Below are 19,894 nucleotides of genomic sequence, written 5' to 3'. Positions count from 1 at the left end.
GCTGGTCTGGACGACAACTTCATGACCTAAATCAAGAAGCGCGTGTCTTTTTCGGAAGACTTTACTTCCTTTTAATGATGGAATTGATTCATCGTGTAGATCCATCTCTTCTTTTCTTTCATCGGGTAAAAACAGTTTAGTTTAGTCCAAAGCAAAAGTATTTTTAGTTATTTGTTACAGATATATGTGACATATGTTTAAGATAACTTGGTAAATTTTTCCCACACTTGGCTTTTATTTTCCTTTTTATCGTCCTCTATTCCATTTTAAATGAATTTTAACATTTTAGTTTGTTTCTCAATTTATGTCCTTTCCGAGGTAACAATAATTTCGGTGTTAAAACCTAGTTTTATCGTTCATAAATATGTATAAACATAATTTGAATTCATTTAATTGAAAATTTTGAAAAATTTTACTAGAATTGGGTAGTCAGTATATAAGACTAGGGCTGTTCTTTTTTATCAGAGAGCACTAGATTCTAATACAACTACTGCTTTACTAGTATTTTTAATGGTAACCAAGTGTTTAAGATAAAAATTTTAAAAACCGAAAGAATTTAACCCCTTCCCACACTTAAGATCTTGCAATGCCCTCATTTGCAAGAAATCAGTAACAATTTAAATTATTGAGGGTGATTAGTGTGAAAATGATTAAATTTTACCAAAGTTTCCAAATATATTGGCGTTTGTTTGCTGAATGATAAATGGTGCACATCATTTGTTCATTCCGTCTCGTTGTTATTTCACATATATTTTGCATCTTGTCGTCAAAATTAGTTGCTTTTGCTGAACTTAATGCCAGTCTTTGAAAATGCGTTGTTTTACCCTGTTGTGTACATAAGATAAACTTGCAAACATATATACATATTTTTGAAGTTTTGTACATTACCCCACATTCAAAAATTATTAAAATCTAAGAATAAAAGTTAGATAATTATAAAAATGATTACAATATTAACAAAAGTATTAAACGTATCAATAATTACAAATTACAAAATAAAAAAAAAATAATAAGTAATCTAAGGATGATATTGGTACCAATAGGGGTTCCAGGCATAACCATAAGTGCTATAGAATGCTTCGGCAGGGTCATACGTAGGATATGGTGGCTGTATCTCTATAGACCAAGGAGGGAAGATGGGTTTCGGTGTAGGAATATAGTTTCTACCTATATGTTGGCAATGAGCTATGATTTGGTTCTGATGAACTTGCCAATCTTCAAATGCTCTCTGTCTAGCATTTTCGTATTCCTGAGAAGCTATAAACCTATGCATTTCTTGCATCTCATTCCCCCCTCCTACATTACCTTGCTGCTGGTTTCTCTCCACCTGTGGATGTCTACCATGGTATCGTACTGCGGCGTTATTTCGCCTCTTCAAAACTTTCGCACCATGGTATACATTTAAACCTATAGTATCGCGGGGTTCCGGCTCTTCTAGTAATAATCCCCCCCGACTTATATCCACACCGAGATATTCACCAATCAAAGTAATAAAAATTCCACCTCCTATTATGCTATGTGGTCGCATCCCCCGAACCATAGCTGATAAATAATAACCCACACAATATGGTATACTTACAGCGCTTTGTGGGTCTCGAATACACATATGGTAAAACAAATCCTGTTCATTTACTTTTTCTTTGTTCTTACCCCTTTGTGTAATCGAATTAGCTAAAAACCTATGTATCACTCTTAATTCGGCTCTATCTATATCCAAATAAGAGTAATTTCCCCCTTTGAAACGGTGATGGCTTGTCATTTGACTCCACACACCGTGTGTATCAAAATTCTCATCTATCTTTCTACCGTTTAGTATCAATCCTCTACAATCGGCAGACGCTAACTCCTCAGGCGTATATATACGTAAAGCCTGAGCCATGTCCAGTAAAGACATGTGGCGCATCGAACCGCCTAACAAAAATCTAATAAAAGAACGATCGGTTAAACTAGCTACCCGATCATTCAACTCTATACTACATAACAATTCTTCACACCATACTTTATATACAGGTCTACGTATGGTGAATAAACATATCCAGTCATTAAAAGAAGAATTACCATACCTCTGTACAAGTAATTCCCTAATTGGCCCGGCCAATTCTACAGCTTCTAAGGGTCCCCATTCTATGACCCTCGGTACCTCAACAACCTTGGAATGAAGAGTATGCAAACCCCGTTGATATTTTGGATAATCTATCCAAAGTCTGTCAAATCTCAGGTTCGGGTGCAACTCTTCCAAGTGCATATCAGAAAAGGTCATGACTGGATGAGGTACATCCTGCTTGTAGTAGTTATCCACCTCCTGTTGTTCCAAATTCTCAGCAGGAGCATTGCGGGCTTGGGATGAAGATTCACCCCTTTCATTCTGCAAAACACATCAAACACAATTTTTGTGCATCCAAATATGCATTAGTGTCAGCAAAATCATCAATCAAAATAATTACAATGACATTATCAATTTATATCAAACTTAAGCTCATTTTCACATTTTTATCAAATCTACACTTTTTCAAATAAGCATATACGAAAATGTTCGCCAAGTTCATAAGCATTCAACTCAAATAACATGTCAAAATAATCATTACTAGCAATTAAACAAGTCTCAAATGGCATTATCTTTCAAAAATTAAGTTCATGAATTTTAGACTTGAAAAAGTCCACTTTAATTCTCAAAATCATGTTTAGGCTCAAAGTTTGGATCATTTAACTACCTAGACATGTTACACTACTCAATTTAGCAACAATTCATGACAAAAATCGGCCATAACCTGTTTATATCAAAAAGCCCCAAATTTGCTCAAGAACACAAACCCTAGATTACTCAAAATTTGAAGTTTAAGGCTTCTAATCATGTTAAACAGCATCAATCTAGGTTATACAAGCATAATACATAAACAATTTAAGCCTAATTACACTAAAAAGCATCAAAATCAAATTGGGGAAAAAATTGCTCAAGAACATCAAATTTCGAATTAAATGGTGTTTAGGTGTAGAAATTTACCGTTTTTCTTGAGTAATTCTTAGATAGCATCCTTCTCAACATGATTTTAGCAAAAAAAATTTGGCGATTAACGGTTAAAAATTGGGATTTTTGGGGGTGTTTTTCGTGTATTTTCGGGGTTTTTTCGCTGTGTTCTTCGCAGTGTGTTTTTGTGGGGAGTAAACTGATCTGTTTTTACGTTTTATTTTTTTTCTGGGTTTTGGTCCCTCCGCGAGTCGCGGAGATTTAGGCTCCAAACTCCGCGAGTCGCGGAGTTTGGTGTTTTTTTTTTTTTTATAATCATTAACTTATTAAAACAATTAAGTAATTAATTTTAAAATTTTGTTTCTCTTGTTATTTAGGACGAGGTCGTTTCGGATCGATGTCCTAGTCCGTCCTTCGACAAAATTTTAAAATTTATCTTTTTGTAGCGATTGTTTTAAAAGCTAAGATTTTTGGGTTTTTTCAATGTTTTTGGCATACTTTAATTCAATAAGATTAAAAATAATGATAATAAAAGTTCTCGTCCCTCCCTCGGGTAAAGCAATTTCGGTTCAAAGACCTAGTCTTCAACTTACGACGAATTTTAAAAATCATATTCTTAACTTAATGAGATAAAGTAAATTTTTGTTTTTAAATTCACACAACTTAAATATGAAATTCAAAATTAATATTAAAAATTCACACCAAACTTAAAATTTGAAATGCATAAAATTAAAAATTTATATTTTAAAAATTAAAAATTCACACCAAACTTAATTTAAAAATTTATAAATTCATACTAAACTTATATTAATTTTTCAAATATTTACAATTTTAAATATATTGTTTTTATAAAGTTTACAATATTAATTTAAGATTTAAATATTAATTTTAAAAACATGGTAAAAAAAAAAATTAAAAATCTTTTTGTCTTTTTATCCCACTTTAATCAATCAAATATTATCAAAAATATGCGCCCCTCTTTTCGGTAAAGTAATTTCGGTTCCAAGACCTAATTTAACTCATGACGAATTTTTGAAATATTTTGGGTTGATTGTTTAAAGATATTTATACCTTAAGAATAAACGTTAAATTTCGCAGTGATGTAATAAATTTTTGAATGATATCAATAATTTCGGTCGCCAAACCTAATTTTATTCAATACCAATTTAATACTTTTTAGCGAACAAATTAGCGTTTATTATCAAAAGGTTAAAAATAAAAATAAAAATAAAAACTGTACAGACATACCTGTGGAATAGATTTCTTAGTTATATGATCTATCCCATTCATAAGATAGTCGGTTTAATTGATTTTCCATGGCTACATAGGCGTAACCTCGAGCATTTAGTATCTTTTCTTCTAAACATATGAACGGTCCGTCTCTGCATAAAGTAACAAATTCGGTATTTGAATAGGTTTGATTATTGGAACATTTACCTCCATGTGACCATTTTCCGCATTTGTGACATCGTTCTAGGTGTCGTGCTCTTCTTTTCGCTGCGGATTTTGATTTTCCTTTACCAAATTGTAACTTATTATCTTCGCATCTGGATTCTTTTCTAACTCCGTCCATTCTTTCTCTGATTACTGATACTATTTCACTCGGTAGTATGTCATTATTACGTTTAGTGATCAAAGCGTGTAGCATTAGACCATGGTTTAGTTCACAGGCAGTCTTCATTTTGTAAAAACCTAAAAAAAAATAAAAATTCAGAATGGGGGGAGAAGACTAGTTCTTTAGGGTCTGCTAGGGAAAGACCATTCGGGTTCCATTTTCGAGAACTACACGAAAACAGACAATCTAACTCTAACAGAAATACATATTATCCTTTAAAGACTTGATTCTCCCCACACTTAGTTAGTTGTGGTATCGAAATTGTGATTAACTTCATTGTCGAATTCCATCGGACTATCTATGTAGTGTTTAACTCTGTGACCATTAACTTTAAATTCAATCCCATTTGAATTTATTAATTCTATCGTTCCGTATGGGAAAACTCTTTTGACTATGAATGGTCCAGACCATCTTGATTTCAATTTTCCAGGAAATAGCTTGAATCGTGAATTGAAAAGAAGAACTCTGTCTCCTTCTTTAAATTCTTTTGAACTTCTGATTCTTTTATCATGCCATTTCTTCATTCTTTCTTTATAGATTAACAAATTTTCGTATGCTTCATGTCTTAATTCTTCTAATTCGTTTAGTTGACTTAATCGTAGACGTCCGGCTTCATGTAAATCAAGATTACATGTCTTCAAATCCCAAAATGCTTTGTGTTCAATTTCTACTGGAAGATGACATGCTTTTCCATAAACAAGTCTAAAAGGTGTGGTTCCAATTGGAGTTTTGTAGGCTGTTCTAAAAGCCCAGAGTGCATCCTCCAATTTAATGGACCATTCCTTCGGATTTGATCCTACGGTTTTCTCTAGAATACGTTTTAAAGCTCGGTTGGTATTTTCAACTTGTCCACTTGTTTGTGGATGATATGCGGTGGAGATTTTATGAGTTACTCCATATCTTTTAAGAACTTTCTCAAGTTGATTATTACAGAAATGAGTACCCCGATCACTTATTAAAGCTTTCGGTGTTCCAAACCTTGCAAAAAGACGTTTTAAAAAGTTGACTACAACTCGTGCATCGTTAGTTGGGAGAGCTTGTGCTTCCGCCCATTTAGATACATAATCAATGGCTACGAGTATATATAGATTATTATGAGATTTTGGAAATGGACCCATAAAGTCAATACCCCAAATGTCAAATACTTCACATACTTGGATGACATTTTGTGGCATTTCATCACGTTGACTTATTTTTCCGGCCCTTTGACATGCATCACAGGATTTGCAAAGAAGGTGTGCGTCTTTGTAAATTGTAGGCCAATAGAATCCAACTTCATAAACTTTTCTAGCTGTTAGTTGAGGTCCATAATGCCCTCCTGTTGGTCCTGTGTGACAATGGTTTAAAATTTTACTAGCTTCATCTCCAAATACACATCGGCGTATTATTCCATCGGGACAACTTTTAAACAGATGTGGATCTTCCCAGAAATAGTGTTTTATATCACTGAAGAATTTCTTTCGTCTTTGGTACGATAATCCTTTTTCAAGGAATCCACAAACTAAGTAGTTTGCATAGTCTGCAAACCATGGGATTTCTTTATAATCTATCTTCAATAGATATTCATCAGGAAAGTTGTCTTGTATGGCTGATTCATTTAGAACTTCTAATTCGGGATTTTCAAGACGAGAAAGATGATCAGCGGCGAGATTTTCTGCTCCTCTTTTATCTCGGATTTCAATATCAAACTCTTGTAAGAGTAAGATCCAACGGATTAATCTTGGTTTAGCATCTTGTTTTGAAAATAGGTATCTAAGAGCAGAATGGTCGGTATAGACCACCGTTTTTGCTAGAACGAGATATGATCGAAATTTATCAAAAGCAAAGACAATAGCAAGGAGTTCTTTTTCAGTAGTTGTATAGTTCGTTTGTGCTCCTTGTAACGTCTTACTAGCATAATATATAGGTTGAAATCGTTTTTCAATCCTTTGTCCTAAAACGGCTCCCATTGCAAAATCACTTGCATCGCACATTAGTTCAAATGGTAGATTCCAATTTGGTGTTATCATGATCGGTGCATTAGTGAGTTTCTCTTTAAGAATATTAAAAGATTTGATACACTCATCTGAAAAGATGAATGGAGCATCCTTTTCTAGGAGTTTATTCATAGGAGTGGCAATTTTAGAAAAATCTTTTATAAAACGTCGGTAAAAACCGGCATGCCCTAGAAAACTCCTAACTCCTCTAACATTGGTGGGATGTGGAAGTTTAGCAATTACATCTACTTTAGCTCTATCCACTTCAATTCCTTCTTTTGAAATTTTATGTCCAAGAACGATGCCTTCTTTAACCATGAAATGGCATTTTTCCCAATTAAGTACTAGATTTGATTGTTCGCATCTAATTAGCATTCGTTCCAGATTAACTAGACATGATTTAAATGTATCACCGAAGACTGAAAAGTCATCCATGAATACTTCCATGCATTCTTCTATCATGTCGTGAAAAATCGCCATCATACACCTTTGAAAGGTTGCAGGGGCGTTGCAAAGTCCAAATGGCATGAGTTTGTAAGCAAAAGTACCATAAGGGCACGTGAATGTGGTTTTCTCTTGGTCCTCGGGTGCTATTGGAATTTGAAAATATCCGGAAAATCCATCTAGAAAACAATAGTAACTATTTCCGGCTAATCTTTCCAATATTTGATCAATGAAAGGTAAGGGAAAGTGATCTTTTCTGGTGGCGTCATTTAATTTTCTATAATCAATACATACACGCCATCCTGTTACAGTCCTAGTAGGAATAAGCTCATTTTTCTCATTTGTAATGACAGTCATGCCACCCTTCTTAGGCACGCATTGAACTGGGCTTACCCATGGACTATCAGAAATTGGATATATCAAACCTGCATCCAGCAGTTTAATAATCTCCTTCTTAACTACATCTTGCATATTAGGATTTAGTCTTCGTTGGCGTTGCACATACGTTTTATGACCTTCTTCCATAAGAATTTTATGTGTGCAATACGAAGGACTTATTCCTTTAATATCATGAATCTTCCATGCAATGGCTGGTTTATGAGCTTTCAACACAGAAATGAGTTGTGATTTCTCATTTTCAGTAAGAGAAGACGATATTATTACAGGTAATTCAGATTCACCATGTAAATAAGCGTATTCCAAATGGTTTGGAAGTGGCTTTAACTCTAATTTCGGAGGTTCTTCTATCGATGATTTATATCGATATCTGTCTTCTTCTTTTAGCATTTGAATTTCTTCTGTTGTTGGTTCATATCCATTAGCTATAAGTGTAGTTAACATTTCTGCTTCATCAATTGGTTCATTACCTTCTCCTAAAGAACATTCTCCTGTTCCTTGTAATTCTGGAAATTCTTCTAATAATTCTGCATGTGCATCTATAGTTTGAATATAATAACATGTATCATCTGCAGATTGTGGTTGTTGCATTGCTCTATCAACTGAAAAGGTAACACTCTCATCCTCTATACTTAGGGTCAGTTTCTTACCGAACACGTCTATCATTGCTTTAGCCGTGTTTAAGAATGGTCTTCCTAATATGAGAGGAACTTGAGAATCTTCTTCCATGTCCAAAACAACAAAATCTACTGGAAATACTAAAGTACCAGCTTTAACTAGCATGTTCTCCATTATCCCTCTAGGATATTTTATTGATCTATCGGCTAGTTGTATGCTTATTCTGGTTGGTTTCAATTCTCCAAGGTCTAGTTTAGCGTATAGTGAATACGGCATTAGATTTATACTAGCACCTAAGTCTGCCAATGCTTCTATTGAACTAAGACTACCCAGAAAACATGGAATTGTGAAACTTCCTGGATCAGATAGTTTTTCTGGTATCTTATTCAACAGCACTGCTGAACAATTAGCATTCATAGTAACAGCCGAGAGTTCTTCCATTTTCTTTCTATTTGAGATTAGATCTTTCAAGAATTTAGCATATCTTGGCATTCCTGAAATCACATCAATGAAAGGAAGATTTACATTTATCTGTTTAAATATATCCAAAAATTTGGATTGCTCGGCTTCAAGTTTCTCTTTCTTCATTTTACTCGGGTAAGGAAGTGGTGGTTGGTATGGTTTAACATAAGGTTTATCCTTAACTGTGTTATCTTCATTAACCTTTTCAACTACCGGTTCTTTTTCCTTATCTTGATCAGGTTGTGGTTCTTGTGGAGTAGGAATAGTTTCATCAGAAGTTACAGGTATTTCAGGTGGTTTAAGTGTTGTACCACTTCTTGTGGTAATGGCTTTAGCTGTTTCATTTCGGGGGTTAGCGTTTGTATCACTAGGTAGACTTCCCGGTTTTCTTTCACCTATTAACCTTGCTAGGTTACTTACTTCTTGTTCCAGATTTTGAATAGAAGCTTGTTGATTTCTAAATGCTTGAGCATTTTGTTCATTAGTTTGTTTTTGAGATGTGAAAAACTGCGTTTGAGTTTCAACTAGCTTCGTCATCATATCTTCTAAATTCGGCTTTTTATCATCGGTCTGTTGTGGTGGTTTGTTTTGAAAATTAGGTCTTTGCTGATTGTAAGTATTATTGGATACTTGTTGATTGCTAGGACCTTGTTGGTTGTTGTATGGAATATTTCGGTTATAATTCTGGTTTTGATTGTAAATCGGTCTTGGCGTTTGATAATTATTCTGATAATTATTTCCAGGCCTTTGGTTTATGTATGAAATATTCTCTCTTTGTTCCATTGTTAATTCAATACTGAGACAATCTTTTGTCAAATGTGGTCCTCCACACTGCTCACAACTAATTCGTATTGAGTGAATATCCTTAGTCATCTTTTCCATTCGTCTCTCTACAGCATCTATCTTTGCGGAAATGGAATCTAAGTCATGGCTAGAATCGGCTCTAGCTGCTTTAGATGATCTAATGATATCTTTTTCTTGGTGCCACTCATGTGAGTGGGAAGCAGTATTATCAATAATTTTGTAAGCATCAGTTTCGGTTTTCTTCATAATAGAACCACCAGCTGCTATATCTATGTCTTTCCTTGTAGTGATGTCGCATCCTTGGTAGAATATTTGTACTATTTGACAGGTGTCTAAACCATGTTGCGGACATCCTCTTAACAACTTTCCATATCTTGTCCACGCCTCATATAGAGTTTCATTTGGCTTCTGTGTGAACGTAACAATTTCTGCTTGAAGTCTTACGGCTTTAGATGCAGGAAAGAATTGTTTAAGAAATTTGTCAACTAAAACGTCCCATGTATCGATCGCCCCTTCAGGTAACGATTCCAACCAATCTTTGGCTTCTCCCTTTAAAGTCCAGGGAAATAACATGAGATATATCTGTTCATCCTCCACTTCTCGGATTTTAAATAGTGTGCAGATCCTATTAAAGGTACGTAGATGTTCATTTGGATCTTCCTTCGGCGCACCACTAAATTGGCATTGATTAGTCACCATGTGTAAAATTTGTCCTTTGATTTCATAATCTGGCGCATTAATGTCTGGATGAGTAATTGCGTGACCTTGGCCAGTGCGTTTAGCTCTCATTCGGTCTTCCATACTTAGAGGTTCCAGATTCTCCATAATTGAATTTGTTGAATCGGTATCACTAGATGATTCTGATTTAATGGTTCGTTCCTCAACAATCTCTGTTTGAATGATTGGTGGCTCCGGAGGAAAGTTTAATGGTTCAGGATCTACGAACCGTTCCTGAATATTTTCCGGATTCTCAATTGTGAGGTCGGGTTCAAAAAATGGATTATCGGAAATTTGAACTGAAGTACTTGGTCGATTGGATGACGATTCTAAAGAAAAATCAACGGCGGTTATATTTGCTAAATGTCTTGATCTAGTTACAGGTGGTGAACGTACAAAAGGTGGTGAACGTCTTGCTCGGTGCATTCACTGAATATCCTATTAGTTTTTAAAAGGAAAGAAAAATTATAATAAGTTATCCAATCAATAGACTTTTCTGATTTTGCCCACGTTTCGAATAGCCAAAAGATGCAGCAGAGGGGCAGGATTCGTTTGGTCTCAATATAATTGAGGACTGTTTGGCTCCAATAACCCGGTCCACGTACAAATCCAACAATTACTACGAACCAGAAATTTTGATGTCTATCAATTTAACCACTTAAAATAAATTTTCGTAATTTTAAGAAATTTAGATAAGAAGTAGAATAAAAATCTATGTCCTAAAAACTAGAATAGCGAGAAATAAGAGAGAAAAAGAGTTCGTCGAAAAAGGTCGAAAAACGAAAAATGGTTGAAAAATAAAAGGTGACGGAAAAATAAAAGAAACTTATAAAAACTTAAAAATACTTGACTAACCTAACCTTATTACTACAACTAACTTAAAATTATAATCGCAAATTGAAATTACTAATTGGAATGATAATTGATACATAGTAAAAGGTGTCTAAAAAAAATATTAAAGCTTACAGGAAAAACTAAATACCAAATGGAAATAACTTAAAAAGAAACTAAAACTTAAAAAGGCGTCGCAAAATTCTAAAGTACCTAAATCTTAGTCTAAAGAAAAAGCACTTAAGGAATTCTACGGCAAAGCCTAAAAATCTAGGAGTAAAAATGACTATGGCAAAAACTAAGTTTAAAATTAAATATGAGAAAAAAATACAAATATTACGCTACAATGATTAAAAAGGGACAAAATATAAAAATATACAAAAAGTTGTAAAAAGTACAATTTTTATAAAAATATTATTTTTATATTTTTTTATTTAATAAAACTACTAATTTTACAATTTAATAAAACTAATTTAACTAAAGTATATAAATTAAATAAAACTTAAATAAAGTTAATTATAATAATAATAATAATTAGGGTTAATAATAATAATAATTAATAATAATCCGTAATTAATGCTGAATTAGGGCTTACTGTTCGTGTGTCAGGTACCCTCCGCGAGTCGCGGTATTTTATGCATCAAACCCCGCGAGTCGCGGGGTTCAAAAATTCAGATGACAGCTTTAAATTCGACGCGTTTTTTCTTTATTTTTATTTTTTTTATTTTCTGTTTTCTGTTTTTAAATAAATAAAAGATATTAAAATAAAACTTATATTTTTATAAACTAAAATAAAAATAAAGAAACTTATAAAACTTAAATATTTAACAAAATCTTAAAAATACTTATATTTTTGTTTTTCTTTTTATATTTTTGAATAATTAAAACGTATTTTTATAAAAACGAATTTTAATAAAAGTTAACTAAAAATCTTTTTTTTTTTTTATATTAGCGTTCCGCTTCCGGCTTTTAAGAGATGTCCCCGGCAGCGGCGCCAAAAATACTTGATGTTATGCGAGGTGTATATAAAATAGTTATTAATTTTAGCAGAAAACACTATTAAATACGATACAATTTTACACAAGATATTTATTTATTTATAGAATGGATATACTTAAACCTTGCTACAACACTTATAGGCAGTGTACCTAATCGTACAGTAGTGTAGTTTTTAGTAAGTCCGGTTCGTTCCACAGGGAAATCTTTAAACAAAGCTCAACGCTATATTAGTTTACTTTTATAAAAATACAAATATATATATAAGTAATATTATTATTATAAAGGGGAGTTTTTACCGTTTAATGACCGGTTTGTCGATTTTAAGACTTTAGTCGCAGTTAAAACCTAATGTAAAATATAAAATAAATACAAGACTTAAATTAAAGCGTAAAGTAAATAACGATAATGAAATTGCGAATAATAAAAGTGCGATAAAATAAACTTACGATAATTAAAAAGTACGATAATTAAAAGTGCGATTAAATAACAATAAATAAAAGTGCGATAATTAGAAGTGCAATTAAATATAAAATAAAGGAAATTAAATATGAAATAAAAGAATTATGCTTATTTAAACTTCCGTAATCATGATGTTTGACGTGTTGATTTTAGTTTTATGCCCATGGGTTAATTGTCCTTTGTCTTGGATTATTTAATATGTCCGTCTGGTTTTTGTCCATAACAGTCCATCAGTCATAAATATAAAGTGCGAGTGTCCTCGTCAAATTATTATTATACCCGAAGTTAAATATTCCAACTAATTGGGGATTCGAATTGTAACAAGGTTTTAATACTTTGTTTAATGAATACACCAGGTTATCGACTGCGTGTAAACCAAGGTTTTACTACTTTGCTAACAATTACACCAATTACCCTTGAATGTAATTTCACCCCTGTTTTAATTATTCTAGTGGCTATTAATCCATTCCCGTGTCCGGTTAAATGAACGATTATTCGTACATATAAATACCCCGCCCATCGTGTCCGATTGAGTGTATATGGTAATTTATAGGGACGCCCAATTGTAAATCTTTATATTAACATTAACAAACTTTCATTTAGTTAAACAAATATAAAGCCCATTAATAGCCCATAGTCTAATTTCCACAAGTGTCGTTCTTTTGTCCAAACCCCAATTATGGTACAAAGCCCAATTACCCAATTTTAGTAATTAGCCCAACATCATGATTACTTCGTTTTAAATAAGCATAATAATAACTTAGCTACGAGACATTAATATAAAAAGGTTGAACATAACTTACAATGTTTAAAAATAGCGTAGCGTTACACGGACAGAATTTCGACTTACACCCTTACAATATTCGCTAACATACCCTTATTATTAGAATTATAATTAAAATTAAAATATAAATTATATATATATATATATCGTTTACGTATGAGAGAAGAGAGAAAATAGATTATGAAAAATGATCAGAATTCGGTTTGCTTTATAGCCAGAGTTGATTTTTGGGGCTCCGCGACTCGCGGCAAAATCCTCTTCAAACTCCGCGAGTCGCGGAGATTGAAATTACAGCTCACATCTTTTGGAGTCTTTCTTGCCGACGGTTTTTATATATAAATATAAAATATAAATAATTAATATAATTATTTATATATTATATTATATTCTTGTGCATAGTAGACTTGTAATTTTTAGTCCGTTGCGTCGAGCGTTGAGAGTTGACTCTGGTCCCGGTTCCGGATTTTTGAACGTCCTTGCGTACAATTTTATATTTTGTATTTTGCGTTTTGAATCTTGTAATTTCGAGACGTTTCTTATCAATAATTGGAACCTCTTTGATTGTCTTTTGTACTTTTGAGCTTTTTGGTCGTTTGCGTCTTCAATTCGTCGAATCTGTCTTTTGTCTTCACCTTTTATTATTTAAACGAATATCACTTGTAAATAGAACAATTGCAACTAAAAGCTTGTCTTTCTTGAGGAATAATGCTATGAAATATATGTTCGTTTTTAGCATTATCATTGAGTTTGGATATATTCTTGGGAATAATCCCAATTAGAATTGTATTCCTCATAATCATTCCATTCAGGTTCTATGGGTTCATAATTTTCCATAGGAACGTAATAATAACATTCCCATGTTGAGTGATAATCTCCACAGATTTCACAACCAGTTATTGTTTCGTGATTCGTGATCCAAGATTGACTGAACGAATTACCATCAAAACCCGTTTGAGAGTATTGATTTAATTGATTTTGGAGTTTAAAAAGAGTTTCCAAGGCCTTGTTTTCAAAATTTTCCATTTTATTGCGATGGCCAAATTTTAGCTACAATGTGGTACATTCACTAATTATCCTATTAGTTATAAAAATAGAAAAACTTATATAAGTTGTCCAATTAATAGACTTTTCTGATTTTGCCCACGTTTCGAATAGCCAAAAGATGCAGCAGGAAGCCAGGACCCTTTAAATCGGAAGCCCACAACTTGCCACTAACAAATCCAACTATTACTACGAACCAGAAAATTGTCAACGTCCATTAATTTAACCACTTAAATAATTTTTCTTTCTGTTTGGAGAATTAGATAAGAAGTAGAGAAAATTTCTAAGTCCTAAAAACTAAAGCGTCGAGAAATAAGAAAGAAAAAAAAACGCGTCGAAAATTGTCAAAACTTAAAAGTCTAAGAATTGAATCTAAAAGTTGCGCCTAAAGGTATTAAAGCTTAAAAGGAATTTTATATCCAAAACGGCAATAACTTAATTTAGGCACTAAAATATATAAACGGCGTCGCAAAATTCTAAAGCACCTAAATCTTAATCTAAAGAAAAAGCATTTAAGAGATTTTACGGCAAAGCCTAAAAAATCTAGAAATAAAAATAATCTACGGCAAACTAAACTTAAAACTAGGATTACGAACGATAAAAATTAAATATTACGAAAAAAAACTAAATAAAAGGATACAAAATATAAAAAGAAATAAAAAGTGATAAAATTACTTATTTTTATAAAAATATTATTTTTATATTTATTTTATAATAGTATTGATTTTTATATATAAATAAAACTAATTAAAATTAATTATTACTAATTAATTAAAATTAAAACTAAATATTAAATTAATTAGGGTTTTAAAAATAATAATAATTAATATACTCCGTATTAAATGCGATTAGGGTTCCGTGGTCAGGTCTGCCAGGGCGGCTCCGCGAGTCGCGGTGATCCGTACCAGAAAACCTCCGCAAGTCACGGAGATTGAAAAACGTGTTTTTTTTTAAATTTTATATTGTTTTTCTAAAATGATATATAAATATATTTATACAAAAATAAATTAAAAATATAGCGTTTCGCCGAGTTCTCCGGCAGCGGCACCAAAAACTTGATGATAAAGCGAAGGGGTACGAAAATAGTTATATTTTACTACGAAATACGACAAAATATAATACAAGTTTTAATTAATTTATTTACAAATGGGATATACCTAAACCTTGCTACAACACTATAGGCAGTGTACCTAATCGTAGAGTAGTATAGTTTTTAGTAAGTCCGGTTCGTTCCACAGGGAGATGGCTTATTTCACACTATATTTTAAACAATTATATTCGTACAAAATATATTATATTAATAATATATAAAAGGGGATTTTACCGTTTAATGACCGGTTTGTCGATTTTATATTTTAAGCGAAGCGTAAAGTAAATGATGATATTTAACTAACAATATAAAATAAATAACAATAATTAAAATGAAAATAAATAAAAGTACGAGGAAATATGAAATAAAATATATTATGCTTATTTAAACTTCCGTAATCATGATGTTTGACGTGTTGATTTTTAGTTTATTCCCATGGGTTAATTGTTCTTTGTCCTGGATTATTTAATATGCCCGTCTGGTTTTTGTCCATAACAGTCCATCAGTCATAAATATAAAGTGCGAGTGTCCTCGTCAAATTATCCTTATATCCGAAGTCAAATATTCCAACTAATTGGGGACTTAAACTGTAACAAGGTTTTAATACTTTGTTTAATAATTACACCAGGATATCCCGCCCATCGTGTCCGATCGAGTGTATATGGTTATTTATAGGGATGTTCAATTGTAAATCTTTATATTAAAATTAACAAACTATCATTTAGTTAAACAAATATAAAGCCCATTAATAGCCCATAGTCTAATTTCCACAAGTGTCGTTCTTTTATCCAAACCCCAATTATGGTACAAAGCCCAATTACCCAATTTTAGATATTTTTAACCCAACATCATGATTACTTCGGTTCAAATAAGCATAATAACAACTTAGTTACGAGACATTAATTTAAAAAGGGAGAACATAACTTACATTGATTATTTAACGCGTAGTGTTACACGGACAGAGTTCCGGCTTAAAAACCCGTAAATAACCGTTACATAACCCAAACTAACTAATATAAAACTACCCTATACTATATATATATATATATATATATATATATATATATATATATATATATATATATATATATATATATATATATATATATATATATATATATATATATATATATTTATTTATTATTTATTACAGAGTATTATTATTATTTTTTATGTTATTAAACTCGGCAGAATGCATGGCCTTTTATAGGCATTTCTGATTTTTGCAGCTCTGCGAGTTGCGGCATTTTAAGCCTGCAAACTCCGCGAGTCGCGGAGTTTGAAAATCCAGCTCACACAATTTTGGAACCTTGCTTGTCGACATAATTTATATATAAATATAAAATATAAATAATTAATATAATTATTTATATAATATATTATATTCTTGTGCATAGTAGACTTGTAATTTTTGGTCCATTGCGTCGGGCGTTGATAGTTGGCTCGGGTACCGGTTCCGGATTTTCGAACGTCCTTTCGTATAATTTAATATCTTGTACTTTGTGTTCCGCAACTTGTACTTTTGTCATTTTTAGACGTTTCTTATCAATAAATTGAACCACTTGGATTGTATCTTGTACATTTGAGCTTTTTGGACGTTTGCGTCTTCAAATCGTCGTTTTCGCCTTTTGTCTTCGCACTTATTTAATATAAACGATTACAACTTAAAATAGAACAATTACAACTAAATAATTTACATATTGGGAGGATATTGCTACAAAATATATATTCATTTGGAGCACTATCAAATATCCCCACACTTGAACGTTGCTTGTCCTCAAGCAATACATAACTTGAAATAATATAATACATCACACAAATCACTTCTTTATTCTTCACACTTTGTACATCAGTGATTTTGATATGGCGGTATAAATAATGATAGTAACGATAGAACCATGGTTAAAGGTGGGTGTGTCATCCACAGTTGCCTCGGGTTTAGGTCAACGACACTTGCAATCAAATAGCCGATTTACTTTCGGTTTCCAAAGCAAAGTGCACATTTGAAAGGCGGTTTACAGTCCCACATGACTATGAAAATGTAGATCCTTAAGGAAATTGGATCTTTATGAAAACATTTGATCTTTTAAAAATTCAATCTAGCTTTTACCCTAGATAAGTTTTCCGGAATAACCCAAAAATATAAAGGGTAAAAAGGCAAATGAAACTCACCATACTGTATTTTATAGTAAAAATACATATAACATCATTGAACAAGTATAGGGTTGGCCTCGGATTCACGTACCTATATTATTTGTATATATATTAAAACATATACTCGTAATCGAATAAATTTATTTATTATTAAAGATGTATTTGTTACATTAATAATTTATAAGTTTCATTATTTATTTATATATTTTCATTTTATATAAGTAGATATATTAATATAATTAAGTTATGTAATTTAAATATATTGTTGTATATAAAATCTTTATTTTTATATCTATAACCTTAACAACCTTATTAAAACTTTTATTTTAGTAATCATGATTAATTTAATAATAATATAGATAACACTGATAATGACAATAGTGATAGTTTTAATGACAGTAAAATAATAATTTTAATAAAATGATAATAACGTTAACAATTTTTAGTAATAACAATACTATTTATGCTAATTCTATTATTAATAAAAAATGATAATATTTATAATAATACTTATGTTACTAATAATAATAATAATAATAATAGTACTAAAAATGATACTAATACTAAAAATTAATGATAATATTATAGTTATAATACTTATAACAATTATAATACTAATAATTAATAGTAATAACAATTAATAATAACAACAATAATAATAATAATAATAACAATAATAATAATAATAATAATAATATATATATATATAGCAGTTTGAATATATATACATATATATATATATATATATATATATATATATATATATATATATATATATATATATATATACTTAAGTTTTAAATATCAAGTTTTATTACTTAGATAAATATGTTAATTATATATATGGAAACGAGTAAACTCAAAGTATAATAATATATATTTAATACATTACTAACGTTGACAATTTATGTTCGAAATCATTTATATTCAATATACTCTATATATTCAAAATTATAAGTTTTAGTTATTTTAAATTATCTTTCATAATGATTAAATCACATAATAGTTCAGTAATATATTTAACTTATTATATATAATTATTTACATAAATATTTATTTATATTTACATCTCTAGTTACAATTAAAGGTTCGTGAATCGTCAGGAATGGTCGAAGGTCAATTGAACATATGAAACAGTTCAAAAGTATTTGAGACTCATCATTACAGACTTTGCTTATCGTGTTGGAACCATATAAAGATTAAAGTTTAAATTTAGTCGGAAATTCCCGGGTCGTCACAATTTTCATCATTATTATTATCTTTAATTATTAATAAACTTATTAAAATTATCATTGTTATTATTAATATCAACATATTTTTTTATGTATTATTAGTATTATCTTATAAACAATATTATGATTATTATTAATAATATAATTATTATTATTATTACTAGAAATTATTATTTTTATCATTAATATGATTTTTATTAATGTTACTAGTATCATTTTATTAATATTATCATTATGAATTTTATTAAGGATATTAAAAATTTTACTATTATTATATAATATATAATTGTATTTAATAATTATTAATATTAATTGTATATTATATATGTAAAGTCAAGGAAAATGGTACGATTCTATTTCATGTAATTTTCAATCTGTAGCGTAATTTTGTTCTATCCTTAATTTTGTTACCCATCCCAATCGAACGTACCAATTGGTTGAAATCCATCGAATATTATCAGGAAAATTCCAAGGATCTATTTAAAAGTCATTTAATTTTTTTATTCATTACCTGTACGATTGAAATAACCTGTCAACTTCAATCCTTTATCTAATCTGATCAAGTCCAATACTAGATAATCCAGATGATCTTCTTTCATCAACTAGCCACTATACAATACCCTTATCTACCACAAATCAATTGAATAAAATTAAATAATCCAAGAAAAACCCATCGTCCCCTGTTCTTGAACTCAACCATCAAAATCCAGATTTCATAATGTTTTTCAAAATGTGTTAATGCAGGGTTGTGAGTATTGATTCCTTCAAACTATCTGCAAAAGATGAAACTTCAATTTTAACTGTAGAATTCGAATTCTTGAGTCAAAGTATAATTTAAAAAAAAAAGTCAAACGTTTTTATCTTTGAAAAATTAGAGTTTATCTTGATGTCTCGGATGGAATTAAAGGTCCAAAAAGATTCTAGGAACGTTTTACTACCTCTCTCATGTTGTAACTTTAGTCTGAAACGAATTGAAAATCATAAATTGAGTTTGAGTTCAAACGTGTTCTTCACTTTCTGTTCAGCGTTTTTTTTTTTACTCTTTTTCCTTTTTGTTTAATTAACTCCATCCACCATATATTATTTCTGGTTAATTATAATTCAAAAAAAAAAGTACCAGGTGTTATTAGTGTGGAGGAATCGATCCTGGGTTAATTTATGTTGAAGAAGTATAAGGGAAAAGGATAAACAGAAGTATAGGATAAATATATATTAGATTCATAAAAATTCAGAAAAAACGAGCTGGATCAGATGGTTGGGTGTGTCTGTACTATTCGAAAGGTCGAGGGTTCGAGCCTCGTGTGAGG

Source organism: Rutidosis leptorrhynchoides, chromosome 4 (assembly GCF_046630445.1).
Source record: "Rutidosis leptorrhynchoides isolate AG116_Rl617_1_P2 chromosome 4, CSIRO_AGI_Rlap_v1, whole genome shotgun sequence".
NCBI classification, from domain to species: domain Eukaryota; kingdom Viridiplantae; phylum Streptophyta; class Magnoliopsida; order Asterales; family Asteraceae; genus Rutidosis; species Rutidosis leptorrhynchoides.
Note: the sequence above shows the minus strand (reverse complement) of the source record.